The sequence below is a fragment of the Pongo abelii genome, chromosome 9, assembly GCF_028885655.2.
Source record: "Pongo abelii isolate AG06213 chromosome 9, NHGRI_mPonAbe1-v2.0_pri, whole genome shotgun sequence".
Lineage (NCBI taxonomy): Eukaryota > Metazoa > Chordata > Mammalia > Primates > Hominidae > Pongo > Pongo abelii.
Window position 1 is genome coordinate 4,805,817 of NC_071994.2, and position 15,184 is coordinate 4,821,000.

The window sequence follows — 15,184 nt, forward strand, 5'->3', positions numbered from 1 at the left end:
CAGAAGTGATTAGAAAATTGTCTTTAAAGGCCACGATGTTGTCAGCATGCCATGGTTCCACGCATGGAACCTGGAGTCAGCTAGGATGGGGTTGGGGAGAAGGGGTGGGGTCTAGCTCCAGCTCTGGCACCTTCCAGCCTTGTGACCTTGTGACCTTGTGCCAGGCTCCTTGGCCTCAGAGCCTCCTGGGCCTCAGAGCCTCCGCCTTCTCACGGGAGTCTTGAGCGTGCCTGAAGCTGCCAGGCTCAGCAATGGTGACTGCTGTCACTACTAATGTCATCTTGTCATGACCTACCCTTTCCTGGTGTCTCAGTGAGACTCCCGCATTTAGGCACAAGTCCGTGACTTCCTTGAACTTGGGGCGGTGCAGGAAGGCTATTCGGTTCTCAGGCTGGTGGTGCCAACGGGCACTGAGTGGCCCTAAAGGACCCTTTGTCTGCACCTTGGACAGCGAGAGAGAGTTTGGAGAAGTGCCCCAGGCTGGCCAAATCCATGCCAGGAACAGTGCTCCACAGCCTCTGCTCCTAAAAGTTCAAGTGTCCAGGGCTGGGAGAATCCCACACGCACGTACAGAGGATTACGTAACTCCATCCACTTATCCTTGTTGGTAAACAACCAACATTGTGTAATACTAATGTACTGTCTTTTCAAATTTATGTTCGAGTGCCAACAGACCTTCCAGAGCTCTATGAGGTGCAGTTTGCATGAAAAAAAAAAAAAAAAGAGTAAAAATATACTTGGCCAAATCTGGACACACTGGTGTTCCCAAAGGTTTGGGAAGTGACACTTCTGGCCTGAGAGGGCTCTGGGGCTTGGGGGCTGCCTGCTGCGGGGCCATCTCCTAGGCAAGGTGGCCCCATCTTCTCCCCAACAGCACCCCTTGTGGCTTTACTGAACAAACAGTGCTTAACCTCTAGTTTCTGTGATTTATACTGTAGCCAGGCTCAAGGCATCTGCTTGCCTGTAAGACTCCACTTTCTTTGCTATTGCCAGTATGTTTGTTTTTTTCTCTCCAGTATCTCCACATTCTGTTTCCTCTCTCCCCTTCCCCAAGTCTTCCCAGGTGGACAGTGTGGACATGACACAGCAAGGGCAGAGGAAATGCAGCGCGGTCTCTGTGCAGCAAGGGCCAGAGAGGACCAGTTCTGCCTCCAGGCCTCTCGTGGCCTTCGCCGGGGGTTCGTGGGTCTAGGGTTTTCAGGGACCGACACAAAGTAAAAACAATAGCCCCCCAAAATAGGAGCTGGAAACGAATTCCTGTAGCTGGAGATATCTCCCAAGCCAGGACAAGTTTGCAGGGTCCTTTTTGGTCCATAGATGGTTCTCTTCTCTGGTTCCCTGTCCCCGCCTGTGTCCTATGGGTCACTTTGTTGGGATTCTCTCTCCGCTCCAGTCACTAACTGCTTATACGTGGGGCCTCTCCATAAACTGCTGCACCCAGTTTTCTTTTTGTCTCAGTGATTTTTATCACTAAAACCCCACAGGGACAGATTTTGCAGGCAGGATTAATTCCCCGCTCGTGAATTAGCAAAACACTGGTCTAATTTGTCTAGATGGTGCATTTCGTTATGGGAAGCTCTGGGCTTCCCAGCTGGCCTGTTTGGCCACAGTGTTGCTCTTCAGTGTCATTTGATGGCATGCGCCAACTGATACAGATACAGGTGTCTTTGCTGACTTTTTTTTTTTTTTTTTAATATGGAACGCTTCGCGAATTTGCATGTCATCCTTGCGCAGGGGCCATGCTAATCTTCTCTGTATCGTTCCAATTTTAGTATATGTGCTGCCGAATCGAGCACTTTGCGGACATTTTAATAGTCACCGGGGATGCAAGCATCAGGTGACAAGGAGCGCAGACCAACAAGCTGTCAGGAGGGTGGCTTCCTGGTAGGAGGCAGCACAGGGGAGCCCTTTTCAATGGTATTTTATTTCCATCCCGTTGGCATTGTCCACAGGGAAGAATACCTCAGCACGGGCCAAGCTGTCTGCAACTCAGTGGGAAGTTGAACAAACCAAACTTTACAAAGGGAGGAAGAATGAGGTGTCCCAAATTATGGAGACGCAGAGACTGGTTACCAAGACCATGGACCGGAACAAGAACCTCGCTCCCCATTAACCAACCGCACGGCCTTGGTGTGCCTAGATTTCCTCTTTTGTAAAGTGAGGCATGAAGTGTCTCCCTTTGGATGGTGGGCGAGGACCAAGAGGCCCAGCGCCTGGCCGTGGTGGGTCCAGGCCAGGGAGGCAAAGGCCTCTTCTAATAAAGAAGCTCTAGGGTGGGGCACAGTGGATGTCTCAGCACAGTGGATGTGTGGGCCTGGATCATCCTCTGTGGTGGGAGCTGTCTTGTGCAGTGTGGGACATTTTGCAGGCACCCTGGTGACCTCTGCCCACCGATGAGATGCCAGCAGCACCCTCTGCCTCCAGCCCCAGTGTGACAACTAAAAATGTTTCTTGATGTTGTCAAATATCCTCCAGGGGACAAAACCAACCCCAGCTGAGCACCACTGCTCTCAGATTTCTCAGCAGCCCTCACCTGCATGTCAGCTGGACCTGGGGCGCCAGCTTTATCAGTCCCCATTTCACAGGTGCGCACGCCTGGAGAGGTGATGTACTTGGCTTAAGGTCAGGCAAGAGAGCAAACTAGGCTTTCAATCTAGCTCTCCTGACCCCCACCCCCCAAACCAGAGCTCACTCCGTGAATTCAACACACACCTAGAATTAGAGAGGTGGCAGAAAGGAGACTGGGTTTCTTTTTACAAAATAGAAATACACAGGTGCCCAGGGTTGCCCTCCATTGGTAGAGGTGATGGCACCCGCACAGCTCAGTGCTTGCCCTGCCCCCTCGGTTGGCCCAGTACAAATCTCTGCATTCAGAGGGGTTTAATAAGTGCTGTTGACTCATGAGCAGCCCAGGGGAGGGAAAGGAGCATGGAAGGAGTGAGCAGTCATGACTCAGGGCCATTGTGAGCGCCAATGGCCACCCGTCCCACTCCCACACCAGCCCCGTGCTGCCGGGCAACCCGCGTAGGACAGAAACAGAGGCCAAACAGGTAAATGATATCACCTCCTAAAAGAAACTTGGGCTGTAATTACCCTGGGGAAGACGTGCCTGGGGAATTTACAACTGAGATATGGTGGGCGGGAGACGGGACCACTGTCATTTCCTTCCCTTGCATAATGTCAGTGCTCTAGCAGAGGCCGGCCAACCGCAGCATGACGGCGGGACTCCACGGGCTCGGAAACTGCCGGCCGAAGCTCAGAAACGCAGCCAAAGCATGAAGTTCTGTCTGGGGGGGCGGGGAGCGGGGGGGCGGGGGGTGGGGGGAGGGTGCGGATTTTTTTTTCCTCCAACAGAATCCATGGACATCCAGTTTCCATAGGAGGGTTTTCAGATTCTTAATGTGTTTTGTGAACCCAAGGCCTGCCTTCTGAGAATCCCAAGAGCTTTAAAGCTCACCCGGGGTAGCTGAGAGCCTGGCCGGGCCACCTCCTCCTGGAAGCCTTTCTGGTCCAGCTCAGACGGCATCCCTCACCTCTGCTCCTTCCATCCTCGGCTCCAGCCACTCACGTTTCCTTCTGCCCACCATCAGTTTTTCGGGCTTCATTTCTGCACTCTTCACTCTCCTTCCCATCCTTGGCACACTATAGATGTTCTCCATTTATGTTTATTTATTTAACAAGCAGCTGCGCAGTGCTTACTACGAGCCAGCACTGTGCTAAGCTCTTTATAAATGTTAAGTCGCGCTGTTAGGGTGATTACAGCCATCTGCAAGTGCATTCACACGGACGGACGCACCCTCCTGGGTCCTTTCTCATGAGGTGTGGGAAGAAGTGTAGACGAAATCTTAAACAGCTGCTTCCTCCCCAGTGACTCTGCAGGAGGCTCAGCCTTCCTCCCCAGGATGGTGGGTGCATTGGCATCGGAAACCCTGACGAGGGGGACAGGGTCGGACTCCCCGCAGCGGGACAGCACCTGCCCACTCTGCCAAACAGAGCACCTAGCTGCCTGCCACTTGTTCAATTCTTCTTCCTGGGGCTTGAAAGAGTAAAAGTTCCAGATTGCCTGGCAATTTCCTTTCACCAGCATACTTCCTGAGAATAAGGAACTTCCATCTCGCAGAGGCGGGCAGCTTCAGTCTGAGCTTGTCCCACTCCAGAGAGACAAGGCTGACCCTTATGGCTTCCTCTGAGCCCCTGTCCCGATTGTGTATTTTCTGCTTAGATATGATGCAGATTCTGATACAGAAGGACAGGTCCTGGTCCTCCTGTCCTCTGGCCCGAGGGGCTGAAGGTGACTTGAGGTCCCAAGACCGTGGAGCTGGGACATAGGTTGGAACCCCTGCACTGTTGAGAGGACAAGAACCCCATGAGAGCCGCTCTCAGCCACAGACTCATCCCTGCACCTTCCACGGGGTGTATGCCGGGCGTGAGCACACCAAAGCTGCATCCCTCCCCTGGTGTTGGTGACCTGCCCAAGCCCCTGATTTCCCTAAAGACCCAAGTCTAAGGCCTGAGATGGATCCTAACATTACAGGCACTGGCTGCAGCAAGCGTCTCACTCTGGGTCGAATCCTCTGGGGCCTCATCACACCCTCCCCTCCCCAAAGTCAAGGAAGCCACAGCTCCTGGGCCGACCGTGAGGCTCAGTTATCTTTATAGGAGATCCTGACGCTTTCCTTCGAAACCCTGTGGTTGGAATAAAAGGTGTTCCAGAATTTTGTTATGCCGTGCAAGGCCTTTTCCTTGAACGCTTGCTGTTCACTTCATTGTGCCTTCGCGTATGCATCATTTGGTGCAAAACTTCTGTTTTGTGTCAAGGCCTCTGCCAGGTTGGGGGTCTCTGTACTGCAGCCGAGCTGCCGGGCTGCAGGTTTCTCTTGGGGGGATACTGTGTGTGACAACCGTTGGCTGTACACTCCGGGCCCCACGTTTGTGGGAGAAATGAATGGGAACATGAGCCAGGAGCATCACCAGCAGTGGAGGAATCGTCCCAACCCTGCGCTGGGGAATCAGAACCTTCAAGGCCCTCTGGGTTTGGCGCCGAAGACCTCGTCCTCCTGATGCAACGTTTCTGTACGATAAAGGAGTGCGTTACTGGGCCCTGCGGAGTGTGTGTCACTGAAATATTCTACTCTCCACGCTAACAAGAGTAAAAATAATCAGGGGAAATCAATAATCTATGTTATGTAACCTGTTATATAAAGAATATCATTTCAACATGTCCTCAATATAAAAGTTCCTGGCCAGGCTTGGTGGCTCCCACTTGTAATCTCAGCACTTTGGGAGGCTGAAGTGGAGGATCACTTGAGTCCAGGAGTCAGAGACCAGCCTGGACAACACAGTCAGATCCCATTTCTAAAAAAGAAAAAAAAAAAATTAGCCAGGCATGGTGGTGCGTGCCTGTAATCCCAGCTACTTGGGAAATTCAGGTGGGAGGACTGCTTAAGCCCAGAAGTTTGAGGCTGCAGTGAGCTATGATTGCACCAATCCACTCTAGCCTGGGTGACAGAGCGAGACCCTGTCTCAAAAAAAATTAAAAGAAAAAGTTATTAATCAGATCTTGGACATTCCCTTTTTTCCAACTACATATTTGAAATCTGGTATGTGAATTTTACTTTATGGCATATCTTAGTTCAGAAAAGCCACGTTTCCAGGGCTCAAAGTCACATGTGGGAAGGAGTGACCAGGCTGGACTGCTTAGCTACAGAGCCTTTTCTTATTATTTAAGGAAAATTATATTGGATGGCTTTTATTTTCTGCTTTGTCATTTCCTCTGTTTTCTAAGATTTCTGCAGTGACATGAAATAGGTTGATAGGTAGGGAAAGGGTGATATTATTTAAGGCACTGACACACTTTGTAACCTGTGGGCTCATATTGGACCCTTTTACTATTTAAGGAAAAGTAGTTGAACAGCTTTTTCTCTGTACAGCACACATGTAGAGAAACCCACCTTTGCCTAAAGGCCAATCACAGCACATTCTTGAAATATTAGGACAGAGTAGCCTTTAATTACAAAACATATCTGATGACAGAGCTGGTCACACAGATGTTCAACTGAAGAAGCCGAGAGAGCTCTCTATTTCACACCAGAAAGAGATCCAGGAGGACACCCAGGGGCACCCTCTCAGGGATCCTACCATGTAGTACTCCCAGTACATGGGCCATCTACCTTGCCGGGTGGAAGCGATGTGGTTGGGTAAGAGATCTGAGGCAGGGGCCGGCAGCGCTGGGGAGCAGGGGACTAACCCAGATGCTCTCCAGGAGCAGTTCTGGGCAGGGGTTCCAGGACTCTGCCTTGGCAGGTACCCCTGAAGGAGATGCTCAGGCCCCTTCCTCTGGCTTTTCCGGTAGAGTGAGGGGTTCATTCAGCCACATACTCATTCATTCGCTCAAGTGTTTGTCCACTCATCCACCTGCTCACTCGCCCATTGGCTCACCCCATTCCCCACTTACTTACCCACTCACCGTGCACTCACGATTCATTTATTCACTTGGAGTTTCACTCTGTCACCCAGGCTGGACTGCATTGGAATGATCTTGGCTCACTGCAACCTCTGCCTCCTGGATTCAAGCAATTCTCCTGTCTCAGCCTTCCAAGTAGCTGGGATTACAGGCACCCATCACGGCTAACTTTTGTATTATTAGTAGAGACGGGGTTTCACCATGTTGGTCAGGCTGGTCTTGAACTCCTGACCTCAGGTGACCCACCCACCTCGGCCTCCCAAAGTGCTGGGATTACAGGTGTGAGCCACTGCGCCCGGCCTCATTCACTCGTTCTTTTATACCTCTACCTCCTCAAACCCCTTCCCGACTTTGTATTTCTCCATAGAATCCGCCATCCCTTATCTGCGGAGGAGTTCGCTTCATCATCTTGTTTTCCCTCCGTCTCCCCTCACCCTCCTTGGCTAGAATGGCGGCTCCAGGTGATTTTGTCATAATTCGATGGCTCATTTTCATGCCTGAAAATGGCGTGAACCACAGAGACCTAGAAAAATGCACAGAATCGAGCCAGCTTTCCAACAAAGTTGAGCCCCAAGGCATTGACTCTTGAAACGTTAAGGAGGAGAGAGCGTGAGACAGAGTGGCCTCTTTGACAGACAGTGGCTGCCTGTCTTTGCAAAATGCGTTAATGGACAACAGCAAATTAATTAAGTCATTTCAATCCCTTTGCTTGTGTAGACGAAATCTAAAGATCTGTGTCCTATAGAGTTAGTAAGTACATGCATGCAAACACTTGCATGCATACACATACGACAACTCATCCCCGAAGGGTTAAAAACGGACCTGACATGGGACCTCCTCCCCAATGGCATGCATAATCAGTGGTTCTAGTGTCCATCCAGAAGCTCTTCCTGAATACAGATATTTAAGATTTTTAAGCTCATCACAGTCCGGATCCTCCAAGACACATAGTCATATAGAGCCCAGGGGCCACAGGGCTGCCTGCCCCGCCTCTAATATAGATTATCGTTTTCCAAAAGCTATTCCCAAGACTCAGCGTCCCTGCCTCTTAAGCAGGAATGATTACATCTGAAATCAGGCTTTCTGGAAAATCAAGTCAGCATCCCTGCTTCTTAAACATGAACAATTATGTCTGAAATCAGGCTTTCTGAAAAATCAAGTGTCCCCCTCCCTCCTTTAAGCTCATCACAGCCCAGATCCTCCATGTTAAACAGATCTCAAATCTGTTTAGCTTGGGGACCAAACAGAGTGGGGCTGTTTTCCCTTAAACCCATCGGAGGGAGTTTATTCGTCGATTTTCACTCCACTATTTGACTCTCAGCTCAAGCACCTTGAGACGTTCTTGGCCGTCCACTCCTCTGTTCCTGTTTCCTTCCAGTCTGATGGAGAAGCCTTTCCTTCAACCTTAGAGGGACCCTTTCAAAGCCACAGGTTCCTTCTGGATCTCTCTGCAGAACACACTCCCTGGTTCCTTCAAGCCACATCTCAGAAGAGAAAGCCGACACTCTCCTTGGTCAGGGAGGATGCTGGGGCTCCCAATTCTTTCCCAAACGAAACCAGGGTAAAAGCAAAGAACCCCCAGCCCGTGCTCAGAGACGGCCCCCGGCCCTCTGTGAGTGAATTCATATGGCTTGTTCCATAAGGCAGGGGGACCCTGTGGAGGGGGATATTCTTTCATCAAGGGGGTCCTGAGGCATGAAGCCCAGCCTTTGTAGATGCACCTAAGAAAATACATGGGCCTGGGCCCCCCTGGTCCTTGGAGCTAGGTGAGTCTGCAGCGGCTGGTGACATTGGGGACCAGCTTGCAGAGAGCATGGTAATAGCCTTCCTTCCCTACTGCTGCCTGTCACAGCCTTGTTTAGCTTAGGGACCAAACAGAAGGGGACAGTTTTCCCTTAGATGACCACTGGGACAGCCCCTACCCGCCTTCGCACCACTTCAGAACTGTTGGAGGAGTGGGGCTAGGGAAAGAGTAGGGGGCGTGCCAGGGAAAGAGCCCCTTACCATGGAGCAGACATAGGCTAATGGCCTCCTCCTCCCAGGAGTTAATTGTATTCTCTTGGGCTGGACTTCACGTTTCCTGGGAGCTGTGACCCTCCCTCCCTTTCTGACTCACGTCTCCGAGGCTTCTACTAAGAAACCACCTTTCCAGGGTCTGCCCTGGCCCCACTCCCAGCCCCTTCCACTGCTTCGCCGCATCTGTTGTCTGACAACTTATTATTCTCCCTGCACCAGGAAAGCAGGGAACTTTGTTTTTTCTTTTTTTTTCCTCTGTATTCTCAGTATCCAGTGAAGCCTGGCACACAGTAGGTATGCAAAGTATCCTTTGAAAGGATGAACAAATGAACTAATGTCCTTTGTCAGTGTCCACAGATTCTAGCACCCGCCTAGTGGAGGACAATGAAGAGTTTACCCACAGGTCAATTTTTACCCGACTCAACCAACCCCTGTACGGACACTTGCTTCTTAACAGGAGGCTGTGGAATCTTCACAAACAGGTTCTCCCTAGGGGCAAGGATGGCGTTGTTGTCTTAACATTTTCCAGCTGGTGGAGCTGCTGGGGAAAGCTGCTGAGGCCACTGCCATCCGCCACAAAAGCCCCATTGAGAGCCGGGCCTTCTCCAACATGAGGGCTCCTGTCCAGGGAGGAGGTGGGCTGGGTTTTTCTGGCAGGAGCGTGCCCCCTCCACAGGGGCAATCAGTGTATTTATTAAAGTCCTCCTACGTGTTAAGCTGTGAGCCCAGGGCACAGACCCGCAGGTGTGGGGCTGATAGTCGGCCAGGAAGTCAGAAATCTGACAGCCACAGAAAAATGCTGAAGGACCAGGGTAGGAAAGGTCACGGTCGATTCCGGAAGACTTTGCACAGGGAGTGGCTTCTCAGCTGAATCCTAAAGGGCCACCGGGAACTAGGAAGATGAAGAGGAGGGTCGACTGCCCCAAGCCGGGGCAGGGGGTCGGGAGGCCTGGAGGGATGAGAAGGCTGGGAGGCACCTTGGGGCTGCCTGTGCATCCACCGGGTGCCTGCGAGCATCTTCTCAAGGTTGCCAGGCACTGGGGAAGAAGCAGCCAGTAAAACACGCACAGGCTGGGTACGGTGGCTCACGCCTGTAACCCCAACTCTTTGGGAGGCCCAGGCGGACGGATCACTTGAGGTCAGGAGTCTGAGACCAGCCTGGCCAACATGGTGAAACCCTGTCTCTACTAAAAATACAAAAATTAGCTGGGCATGGTGGCAGGCAAATGTAATCTAAGCTATTTGGGAGACTGAGGCAGGAGAATTGCTTAAACCTAGGGGGCGGAGGTTGCAGTGAGATGAGATTGCGCCACTGCACTCCAGCCTGGGCACCAGAGGGAGACTCTGTCTCAAAAAAAAAAAGAAAAAAAAACCACGCACGATTCCTTGTCCCCTTGGAGCTGCTGTCCAGCGAGGGAGGGGCAGGCAGACCATTGACAAAACAGAAGCGAATGACACGGCACGTGGGATGCTCAGAGGTGGTTAAGCCCCATGGGGTAGAGGGGTTTGGACGTGGCTGGAAGGTGGGAACGGCAGTTTCTCATGGCAGCCAGTACAGACCTTGCTCTGTGCGGGGCCCTTCACGGCTGCTTGATATAAGGAAACTTTGGGAAGACTTAGACAACCAGGCTCCATGTTTATGCAAATAAAAGGATTTTTGGTCACGTGAGTTAGGAAAACAGCAATGCCCGTCATGATCCCTGGACACCCTGGACAGACTGGCCTCCCCGTTGGGGGGTTGCTTTTTCAAGTTTGTTTTTTGCCCCTTCGCATGGGCCTGGGAGTGGGGGACAGGCACTTACTTCCTCAGCTGGACTAGCAGCATCCATGGGCCTGGCTGGCAGCATCTGGGCCGGGGCAGAGTGTCCCTCCTGGGGCTGACTGGTCTATGACTGTGGTCAGGTTGTGCCAGGACAGCCTCCAGGGTGCTTTGCTCCACTGTGGAGTTACAGTGATGGGGCTGGCTGTATCCCTACCGCTGAAGGAGATCTAATCTCCATGGGAGACCAGACGTCTCTGCTGTGCCGTCATTCAGGGAGGCCAAAGTCAGGGTTGCCACCCATCCTGCCCCCGCCACCAAATCACCAAGGAGAGGAGGACTCCATGTGCCCTCAACACATAGCAGGAGCTCGGCAAATGTTTGTTGGGGGGATTGTCCCAGGAGACTGCTGGGTATGGCTGACTCATCTATCGGAATGGAACTTTCTAGAGACTGATGATGGGTGCCAGGCATAGGCCTCTTCCCCCTCTGTCCTTGCAACCCTGCAGGGTGTCTTTGGACAAGTCACGTGGGCTCTGGGACCCTTTTTCCAACTCAGTCCCAATAAGAAGACAGGCTGTTGAGATGTTGAGAGTGGGCCCCGAATACCAAGCATGGTGTCCCTTGGGAATGCAAGCTCAGGGCCTGGGACCCTTAGTGCCCACGAGGGCAGCTCGGCATCTGGCCCTCTGCTTGTAATCACTGTTTATTATCACAGCTGTCACAGACTTGCCTATCTGCTCCAGTGACCTCCAAACCTGTCACTCATTCATTCACACAATGGATATTCATTCATTCATTCATTCATTCATTCAGTGATACTTCTATGTGCCAGACATAGAGCCGGGGCTGGGTCATGGAATAAACAATGCAAACAAGTCCCTGCTCTACTCCCACAGAGCTTACCTTCCAGTGGGGAGGCAGAGCAAAACCAGGAGCCAGAAAGGCAAACAGATGCATACACAGGAATATTAGATGGTGATGACTGCTGTGGAGGATGGAAGAAGGAAGATGGGGTGGTGGGCTAGCGAGTGTGGGGGCAGGTGTGGGGGGACATGATATGGGTGGCCATGGAAGGCCCTTCTGGGGAAGTGACATCTGAGCAGAGATCTTCTCCCCAGGAGCCAGCCCTGACAAGACTGGGGAGGAACATCACAGGCAGTGGCACAGCCAGGTGAAGGCCTTGAGGCTGGGAAGAGTTGTGTGTGCTGGGTACAAGAACTGAGGTCAGCCAGGCTGGGGCACCCTCCAACTAGGGGGACGACGGGGGACAAGGGCAGAGAGGAAGTTGGGAGGGCCAGGCCAACTAGGGGGACGACGGGGGACAAGGGCGGAGAGGAAGTTAGGAGGGCCAGGCCAACTAGGGGGACGATGGGAGATAAGGGCGGAGAGGAAGTTGGGAGGGCCAGGTCAACTAGGGGGACGACGGGGGACAAGGGCGGAGAGGAAGTTGGGAGGGCCAGGCCTACAGGGCCTTCAGGCCAGAAAGGCACTGGGATCCTCTGCTGGGAGGAGGGGCTGGAAAGGTGGCCCCCACAGGGACCGATGCTGTTGGAGCTGTGAGGTCACAATGATCCCGGGGCTGCTCCTGGGTTCAGCGAGCTGGGGGTAGGGCCCAGGAAACACATTTTAGTAAAGGCCCCCAGGTATCTGGCACAACCCCAGCAATATGCAAAGCCTCCTCTAATGATGGCTGAATCCAGGAGACCCCAACCCCTGTGATGGAAACCTCACCACCTCCAGAGGCAGCCTATGACTCCTGGGGCAGCCCTACCCGGCTCAAAGACAACCTGCTCCACAGAGCCAGCCCCATCCCTAGGCTTGGAGCCAAATAGGATTGCTCCTTCATAAGAAAAAAAAATCAGAGCTACAGAGTCAGCCGTCTTAAAAAGCTCCTTGCATTCTTGCCTTGCCCAGCCAAGCAGCCTCGGGTCCCCCTGCTCCCTGTACCTGGCTGGGCTCCAAGCCACTCTCAACCACATATTTTTTTAAGTCCTTTGTCCCAGACTATGAACGGCATGGAAACCAATCGAGGACTGGGGGTGGCAGCTTGTGTGTGTGACTGCTTGAGCTCTGGAGGGTTCTTCTACTGTCAGTGCCTCCCCATCCCCCACCCTAGTCTTCCGTGTTGGCCCTGAATGTCTGTAATGCATCCCTCAACTTTTCATCTGCCAGTGAGACTCACAGAGCAAATAGCCCAAGGAAAGACAAACTATGGATCAAACTCATACTAAAGGACAAATGACTTTCTTCTCCCAGATAATTTTGATAGTGAACAGGACAATCAGCATCAGAACCACAGACGGCCAGGGATGGAAGGAGTGGAGGACGAGAAGAACTTCCCACGGCAAGGGGAAAGGGAAGAAGGAAGAGGCTTGGAGGAAGGGGGACAAGGAAAACCTTTATTTCCTGCTCATCTGGCCTGGACTGAGCCAGCTCTTCCTTACCTGCTGCCCCAAACAGGGAGGCCAGCATAGCCAGAGAGGGGGCCAACGTGTGTCTGATCCCAGGGGCAATATTAAAGTTTGCCTCAGTCCAGGGCACCCATCTGAAAAATCAGGGCAAAAACAGGACTAAGAACAAAGGAGAAAAAGGTTAAGAGCAAGGGGTCACACAGGAACTGAGAAATGATTTCTCAGCTAAGTGTGTGGCCTTTGGAGATGCCTCCCTGCCCATCTGTGTTGCTGGGGTCAGAGAACCCCCATCAGGAGGGTGAGGGGGAGTGAAGAAGAGTGAAGAAGAGACCTGGGGCTCTTCCCGGAGAATGTGCGTGAGACACAGGGGCTGGCTGAGAGGCCACTGGCTTCCAGATGTCCCAGCCTCCATCAGGCCGGACCTACCCCTGCAGGCTAGGGCTGCAACCCCATCAACTTGATATAGGGAGCCTAAGGGGAGCAGGACAAACTCTGCCTGATGTTCTGTGAGCTTCCTTCCCTCCATCAGCCATCAATCCCCCAGTACAAAGAGAGGGTCCTCTCAGCTGTGCCCAGCCACAGAAACAGCCTCTGTGCCTTGGAAAAAAATGATGTTGGCGGGCTACACCCCATTCATACTCATGAATCCACTCCAGAAGTCTGAAGACTTTTTCCCAGGTGAAAAAGAAAGAGGAATCAAAGAAAAGAAAGGAAGGGCAGAAAAAAAAGAAAGTGAAGTGAGAACAAGGAAAAGAGAGAGCAAGATTCAGAGGCAGGGAAGACCTGAGTCTGGGAAGAGGGCAGGAATGTGCCCTGTGGGGCTGAGGCGCGTCCCTTCATGTCACATCCTGGTGCTGGTGGTGACCTGATTTTGACTCATCCAAAAAATGATCAAAAGAGAGGGAAACAAAGACTAGATATGTCCAGTTCTTATTTCTCCAGAACAAACGGGGTTCTGAAGAACTGGGTTCACGGGATTAGGAATCCCCATCTTCAGAGGATCACAGTGGTCCTCTTAGGGGCTTTTGTCATTTTTGCTACTGTGTGTAATGAGGCACCAAGAACATCATAGGTGAGGTACTTGGGGACTGCTCGGTTTCCCAGCAAAGGGCAATGATCCTTGTGGTAAGACTTGGATTCACATTAATTTAATCTTATCTTTAAGAAAGGCAAAAATTCCTCAGCTAAAGTGCTCTTGCCGAAGGATCACTGGTCTCCAGACCACTGTGGGGGGATTGGGATTGTCCTGATAAGATGACAGGCCTGGGCCCAAGGAGCTGGAATTCTCCCTGATCTTGCCTTTCTCTACCCTCATCCCATTCTTTCCTCCCCTCCCTGCTCTTTATTCAACAAACATCAACTGATGCAGTAAAAATCATTATTGGCCGGGCGCGGTGGCTCACGCCTGTAATCCCAGCACTTTGGGAGGCGGAGGCGGACGGATCACGAGGTCAGGAGTTTGAAACCAGCCTGGCCAATATGGTGAAACCCCATCTCTACTAAAAAATACAAAAATTAGCTGGGCGTGGTGGCATGTGCCTGTAGTCCCAGCTACTCAGGAGGCTGAGGGAGGAGAATCGCTTGAAACCGGGAGGCAGAGGTTGCAGTGAGCCGAGATTGTACCACTGTATTCCAGCCTGGGTGACAGAGTGAGACTCTGTCTCAAACAACAACAACAACAACAACAACAAAAAACAACATAATAGACACATTCTGGTCTATGGCAGTTTCCTGCCCCAGGGAAGTCCAATGTCTTGCCCAACATTTACAGAGTGCTCGTCTAGATAGTCACTGCTTCACCCAGGGAGCTTTCAAATATCCACATTCTAGTACTTCCCACTCAGAGATTTTCAACAGTCCCTAGTGGGCCCAGAGGACAGGCAGGTTTGGGAACCTGCCCAGTCGCATGGAGGACAGACATGCACACAGGTGACGGTGATGCCAGAACCTCCTTTCTGAGACAGGCACGGAGCCCATGGTAGTCCAGGGGAGGGGACACTGGGCAAGGCTCCAGAGGGAAAGCAGCTCCTGAACCCTCCCCCAGCTCACCCCAGCACGGTCCATTCAAAACATGCAGCCCCCATGCACACAAGTTCTCAGTTGTTCTGCTTCATCTGTGTCTACTGGGGGGTGCAGGACCCTCACACAGCAAATGGTTCTTGTCCTAAATGTGTCCCTATATTTGGAGTCCATTGCATTTTCATCATTTAAAAAATCACCTCGGCCGCGCATGGTGGCTCATGCCTGTAATCCCAGCACTGCAGGAGGCCAAGGTGGGTGGATCACCTGAGGTCAGGAGTTCGAGACTAGCCTGGCCAACATGGTGAAACCCCATCTCTACTAAAAATACAAAATTAGCCAGGTGTGGTGGTATGCGTCTGTAATTCCAGCTACTCAGGAGGCTGAGGCAGGAGAATCGCTTGAACCTCGGAGGCAGAGGTTGCAGTGAGCCAAGATTGCACCATTGCACTCCAGCCTGGGCAAAAAGAGTGAATCTCCATCTCAAAAAAAAAAAAGAAAGAAAGAAAGAAA

At 52.0% G+C, this 15,184-nt stretch overlaps 1 long non-coding RNA gene and 1 other non-coding gene across 2 annotated transcripts; both read right to left on the reverse strand.

Moving 5' to 3' along the window:
* Window positions 1-1,689: 1,689 nt before the first annotated feature.
* On the reverse strand, window positions 1,690-1,796 carry LOC112135703 (U6 spliceosomal RNA). The gene has a single exon (XR_002916940.1). It is a non-coding gene; the product is annotated as a U6 spliceosomal RNA (small nuclear RNA).
* Window positions 1,797-8,576: 6,780 nt separating this feature from the next.
* On the reverse strand, window positions 8,577-14,037 carry LOC129048570 (uncharacterized). Its single transcript, XR_008510994.1, has 3 exons — window positions 11,145-14,037; window positions 10,282-10,417; window positions 8,577-9,099 (listed from the first exon to the last, which is right to left on the reverse strand). It is a non-coding gene; the product is annotated as an uncharacterized LOC129048570 (long non-coding RNA).
* Between the last annotated feature and the right edge of the window lie 1,147 nt (window positions 14,038-15,184).